The sequence below is a fragment of the Lontra canadensis genome, unplaced genomic scaffold (assembly GCF_010015895.1).
Source record: "Lontra canadensis isolate GAN:19392208 unplaced genomic scaffold, GSC_riverotter_1.0 scaffold75, whole genome shotgun sequence".
NCBI lineage: Eukaryota > Metazoa > Chordata > Mammalia > Carnivora > Mustelidae > Lontra > Lontra canadensis.
This window is the reverse complement of record NW_022631069.1, coordinates 2,978,914-2,985,652: the sequence shown is the minus strand read 5'-3', so window position 1 is coordinate 2,985,652 and position 6,739 is coordinate 2,978,914. Positions and strand designations below refer to the sequence as shown.

At 39.7% G+C, this 6,739-nt stretch overlaps 1 protein-coding gene across 1 annotated transcript in view; it reads left to right on the top strand.

Moving 5' to 3' along the window:
- MAN1A2 (mannosidase alpha class 1A member 2) overlaps window positions 1-6,739 on the top strand; it is a 182,391-nt gene that overhangs the window by 55,903 nt on the left and 119,749 nt on the right. The gene's annotated exons all lie outside the window — the stretch shown is intronic.

The following is a 6,739-nucleotide window of genomic DNA, read 5'->3' as shown; positions in this document are numbered from 1 at the left end:
CATCATCTGCAAATCAATCAGTGTGATACACTACATACATAAAAGAAAGGGCAGGAACCATATGATCCTCTCAATAGATGCAGAAAAGGCATTTGACAAAGTACAGCATCTGTTCTTGATGGAAACTCTTCACAGTGTAGAGAAGAGGGAACATAACAATATCATAAAAGCCATCTATGAAAAGTCCACACTGAATATCATTCTCAATGGGGAAAAGCTGAGAGCTTTTCCCTAAGGTGAAGAACACAGCAGGGATGTCCACTGTCACCACTGTTGTTCAATAATAGTACTAGAAGTCCTAGCCTCTGCAGTCAGACAAGAAAAAGAAATAAAAGGCATCCAAATCAGCAACAAAGTCAAAGTCTCACTCTTTGCAGATGGCATGATACTCTATGTGGAAAACCCAAAAGGCTCCACCCCAAAATTGCTAGAAGTCACACAGGAATTCAGCAAATGACAGGATGTAAAATCAATGCACAGAAGTCCATTGCATTTCTTTATGCCAACAATGAGAAGAAATGGAAATTAAGGAATTGATCCCATTTATAATTGCACCCAAAAGCATAAGGTACCCAGGAATAAACATAACCAAAGAGGCAAAGGATCTATACTCAGAAAACTATAGAACTCTCATGAAAGAAATTGAGGAAGACACAGAGAGGTAGAAAAACGTTCCATGCTTATGGATTTCAAGAACAAATATTGTTAAAATATCTGTGCTATGCAAGCAATCTATACATTCAGTGCAATCCCTACCAAACTACCATTAACTTTTTTTTCACAGAGTTGGAACAAATAATCCTAAAATTGTATGGAATCACAAAAGACCCTGAATACCCAATGACATACTGGACCAGATGGACTTAACAGATCTATTGAATGTTGAAAAAGAAAACCGAAGCTGGTGGCATCATAGTGCTGGACTTAAAGCTCTATTACAAAGCTGTAATCATCAACATAGTATGGTGCTGGTACAAAAACAGACACATAGATCAGTGAAACAATATAGAGAACCCAGAAATAGACCCTCAGCTTTATGACCAACTAATCTTTGACAAAACAGGATGGAATATCCAGTGGAAAAAAGAGTCTCTTCAACAAATGATGGGAAAATTGGACAGCCACATGCAGAAGAATGAAACCGGATCATTGTCTGACACCATACACAAAAATAAACTCAAAGTGGAAGAAAGACCTAAATGTGAGAGACAGGAATCTGTCAAAATCCTAGCGTAGAACATAGGCAGCAACCTCTCTGATCTTGGCGATAGCAACCTCTTGCTAGAAACTTTTCCAAAAGCAGGGGAAACAAAAGCAAAAATGAACTATTAGAACTTCATCAAGATCAAGCAAAGGAAAGAGTCAAGAATACTAAAAGGAAACCTGTGGAATGGGAGAAGATATTTGCAGATGACATATCGGATACAGGACTAGTATCCAAAATCTATGAAGAACTTACCAGACTCAACACTCAAAGAACAAATAGTCCAATCAAGAAATGGTCAAAAGACTTCAAGAGACACTTCTCGAAAGAAGATATCCAAATTGCCAACAGACACATGAAAAAAGGCTCAATATCAGTTGGCATTAGAGAAATACAAATCAAAAACCACAATGAGATACCACCTCATGCCGGTCAAAATGGCTAAAATTAACAAGTCAAGAAATGACAGATGGCGGGGGGAGGAGTCAAGGTGGCGGAGAAGTAGCAGGCTGAGACTATTTCAGGTTGCGGGAGATCAGCTAGATAGCTTATCTAAAGATTGCAAACACCTACAAATCCAACGGGAGATCGAAGAGAAGAAGAACAGCAATTCTAGAAACAGAAAATCAACCACTTTCTGAAAGGTAGGACTGGCTCAGAAGTGAATCCAAAGCGACGGGAAGATAGACCGGCGGGGAGGGGCCGGCTCCTGGCAAGCGGCGGAGCAACGGAGCACAAAATCAGGACTTTTAAAAGTCTGTTCCGCTGAGGGACATCACTCCAGAGGCTTAACGGGGGTGAAGCCCACGCGGGGCCAGTGTGGCCTCAGGTCACGCAGGGTCACAGAAGGATCGGGTGTCTGAGTGTCGCAGAGCTTGCAGGTATTAGAACGGGGAAGCCAGCTACAGAGACAGAGCCGAGGAGTGAGCTCACAGCTTGGGCTTACCTTGAACCGGTCGCAGCCTCGGTGAGCTCGGAGCGTGGCCGGAGGCCAGGCAGACGGGAGTAATTGGGCGCTGTTCTCTGAGGGCGCACTGAGGAGTGGGGCCCCGGGCTCTCGGCTCCTCCAGGCCGGAGACTGGGAGGCCGCCATCTTCATTCCCGTCCTCCGGAACTCTACGGAAAGCGCTCAGGGAACAAAAGCTCCCGAAAGCAAACCCGAGCGTATTACTCAGCCCGGCCCCTGGTAAGGGCAGTGCAACTCCGCCTGGGGCAAAGACACTTGAGAATCACTACAACAGGCCCCTCCCCCAGAAGATCAACAAGAAACCCAGCCGGGACCAAGTTCACCTACCAAGGGGTACAGTTTCCATACCAAGGAGAGCAGCGGAATTCCAGAGGAGGAGAAAGCAAAGCACGGAACTCATGGCTTTCTCCCCATGATTCTTTAGCCTTGCAGTTAATTTAATTTTTTTTTCTTTTTCAATTTTTTTTTTCTCTTCTTCTGCTAAATTTTTTTAACTTTTACCCTTTTTTAACGTTTTTTTTTAACTAGTTTATCTAATATATATATATTTTTTTCCTTTTTATATTTTTTCATTATTGGTTTTCTTTTTTTATTTGTTTCTTTTTTCTTTTTTTTTTCTTTCTGAACCTCTTTTTATCCCCTTCCCCCCACTCATGATTTGGGATCTCTTCTGATTTGGCTAAAGCATATTTTCCTGGGGTTGTTGCCACCTTTTTAGTATTTTACTTGTTCCTTCATATACTCTTATCTGGACAAAATGACAAGGCGGAAAAATTCACCACAAAAAAAAGAACAAGAGGCAGTACCAAAGGCTAGGGACCTAATCAATACAGACATTGGTAATATGTCAGATCTAGAGTTCAGAATGACGATTCTCAAGGTTCTAGCTGGGCTCGAAAAAGGCATGGAAGATATTAGAGAAACCCTCTCAGGAGATATAAAAGCCCTTTCTGGAGAAATAAAAGAACTAAAATCTAATCAAGTTGAAATAAAAAAAGCTATTAATGAGGTACAATCAAAAATGGAGGCTCTCACTGCTAGGATAAATGAGGCAGAAGAAAGAATTAGTGATATAGAAGACCAAATGACAGAGAATAAAGAAGCTGAGCAAAAGAGGGACAAACAAGTACTGGACCACGAGGGCAGAATTCGAGAGATAAGTGACACCATAAGACGAAACAACATTAGAATAATTGGGATTCCAGAAGAAGAAGAAAGAGAGAGGGAAGCAGAAGGTATATTGGAGAGAATTATTGGAGAGAATTTCCCCAATATGGCAAAGGGAACAAGCATCAAAATCCAGGAGCTTCAGAGAACCCCCACTCAAAATCAATAAGAATAGGTCCACACCCCGTCACCTAATAGTAAAATTTACAAGTCTTAGTGACAAAGAGAAAATCCTGAAAGCAGCCCGGGAGAAGAAGTCTGTAACATACAATGGTAAAAATATTAGATTGGCAGCAGACTTATCCACAGAGACCTGGCAGGCCAGAAAGAGCTGGCATGATATATTCAGACTACTAAACGAGAAAACCATGCAGCCAAGAATACTATATCCAGCTAGGCTATCATTGAAAATAGAAGAAGAGATAAAAAGCTTCCAGGACAAACAAAAACTGAAAGAATTTGCAAACACCAAACCAGCTCTACAGGAAATATTGAAAGGGGTCCTCTAAGCAAAGAGAGAGCCTAAAAGTAGTAGATCAGAAAGGAACAGAAACAATATACAATAACAGTCACCTTACAGGCAATACAGTGGCACTAAATTCATATCTCTCAATAGTTACCCTGAATGTTAATGGGCTAAATGCCCCAAAAGACACAGGGTATCAGAATGGATAAAAAAACAAAACCCATCTATATGTTGCCTACAAGAAACTCATTTTAAATCCGAAGACACCTCCAGATTTAAAGTGAGGGGGTGGAAAAGAATTTACCATGCTAATGGACATCAGAAGAAAGCAGGAGTGTCAATCCTTATATCAGATCAATTAGATTTTAAACCAAAGACTATAATAAGAGATGAAGAAGGACACTATATCATACTCAAAGGATCTGTCCAACAAGAAGATCTAACAATTGTAAATATCTATGCCCCTACCGTGGGAGCAGCCAACTATATAAACCAATTAATAATAAAATCAAAGAAACACATCGACAATATTACAATAATGGTAGGGGACTTTAACACTCCCCTCACTGAAATGGACAGATCGTCCAAGCAAAAGATCAACAAGGAAATAAAGGCCTTAAATGACACACAGGACCAGATGGACATCACAGATATATTCAGAACATTTCATCCCAAAGCAACAGAATACACATTCTTCTCTAGTGCACATGGAACATTCTCCACAATAGATCACATCCTCGGTCCTAAATCAGGTCTCAACCGGTATCAAAAGATTGGGATCATTCCCTGCATATTTTCAGACCACAATGCTCTGACGCTAGAACTCAATCGCAAGAGGAAATTTGGAAAGAACCCAAATACAATGCGACTAAACAGCATCCTTCTAAAGAACGAATGGGTCAACCAGGAAATTAAAGAAGAATTGAAAAAAGTCATGGAAACAAATGACAATGAAAATACAACAGTTCAAAATCTGTAGGACACAACTAAGGCAGTCCTGAGAGGAAAATATATAGTGTTACAAGCCTTTCTCAAGAAACAAGAAAGGTCTCAGGTACACAACCTAACCCTACACCTAAAGGAGCTGGAGAAAGAACAAGAAAGAAACCCTAAACCCAGCAGGAGAAGAGAAAGCATAAAGATCAGAGCAGAAATCAATGAAATAGAAACCAAAAAAACAATAGAACAAATCAACGAAACTAGGAGCTGGTTCTTTGAAAGAATTAGTAAGATTGATAAACCCCTGGCCAGACTTATCAAAAAGAAAAGAGAAAGGACCCAAATAAATAAAATCATGAATGAAAGAGGAGAGATCACAACTAACACCAAAGAAATACAGACAATTATAAGAACATACTATGAGCAACTCTACGCCAACAAATTTGACAATCTGGAAGAAATGGATGCTTTCCTAGAGACATATAAACTACCACAACTGAACCAGGAAGAAATAGAAAGCCTGAACAGACCCATAACCAGTAAGGAGATTGAAACAGTCATCAAAAACCTCCAAAGAAACAAAAGCCCAGGGCCAGACGGCTTCCCGGGGGAATTCTACCAAACATTTAAAGAAGAACTAATTCCTATTCTCCTGAGACTGTTCCAAGAAATAGAAATGGAAGGAAAACTTCCAAACTCATTTTATGAGGCCAGCATCACCTTGATCCCAAAACGGGACAAGGATCCCATCAAAAAAGAGAACTACAGACCAATATCCTTGATGAACACAGATTCAAAAATTCTCACCAAAATACTAGCCAATAGGATTCAACAGTACATTAAAAGGATTATTCACCACGACCAAGTGGGATTTATTCCAGGGCTGCAAGGTTGGTTCAACATCCGCAAATCAATCAATGTGATAAAACACATTAATAAAAGAAAGGACAGGAACCATATGATACTCTCAATAGATGCTGCAAAAGCATTTGACAAAGTACAGCATCCCTTCCTGATCAAAACTCTTCATAGTGTAGGGATAGAGGGCACATACCTCAATATTATCAAAGCCATTTATGAAAAACCCATCGTAAATATCATTCTCAATGGAGAAAAACTGAAAGCTTTTCCACTAAGGTCAGGAACACGGCAGGGATGTCTGTTATCACCACTGCTATTCAACATAGTACTAGAAGTCCTAGCCTCAGCAATCAGACAACAAAAAGAAATTAAAGGCATCCAAATCGGCAAAGAAGAAGTCAAACTATCACTCTTCGCAGATGATATGATACTATATGTGGAAAACCCAAAAGACTCCACTCCAAAACTGCTAGAACTTGTACAGGAATTCAGTAAAGTGTCAGGATATAAAATCAATGCACAGAAATCAGTCGCATTTCTCTACACCAACAACAAGACAGAAGAAAGAGAAATTAAGGAGTCCATCCCATTTACAATTGCACCCAAAACTATAAGATACCTAGGAATAAACCTAACCAAAGAGGCTAAGAATCTATACACAGAAAACTATAAAGTACTCATGAAAGAAATTGAGGAAGACACAAAAAAATGGAAAAATGTTCCATGCTCCTGGATTGGAAGAATAAATATTGTGAAAATGTCTATGCTACCTAAAGCAATCTACACATTTAATGCAATTCCTATCAAAGTACCATCCATTTTTTTCAAAGAAATGGAACAAACAATCCTAAAATTTATATAGAACCAGAAAATCCGCGAATAGCCAAAGGAATATTGAAAAAGAAAGCCAAAGTTGGTGGCATCACAATTCTGGACTTCAAGCTCTATTACAAAGCTGTCATCATCAAGACAGCATGGTACTGGCACAAAAACAGACACATAGATCAATGGAACAGAATAGAGAGCCCAGAAATAGCCCCTCAACTCTATGGTCAACTAATCTTCGACAAAGCAGGAAAGAATGTCCAATGGAAAAAAGACAGCCTCTTCAATAAATGGTGTTGGGAAAATTGGA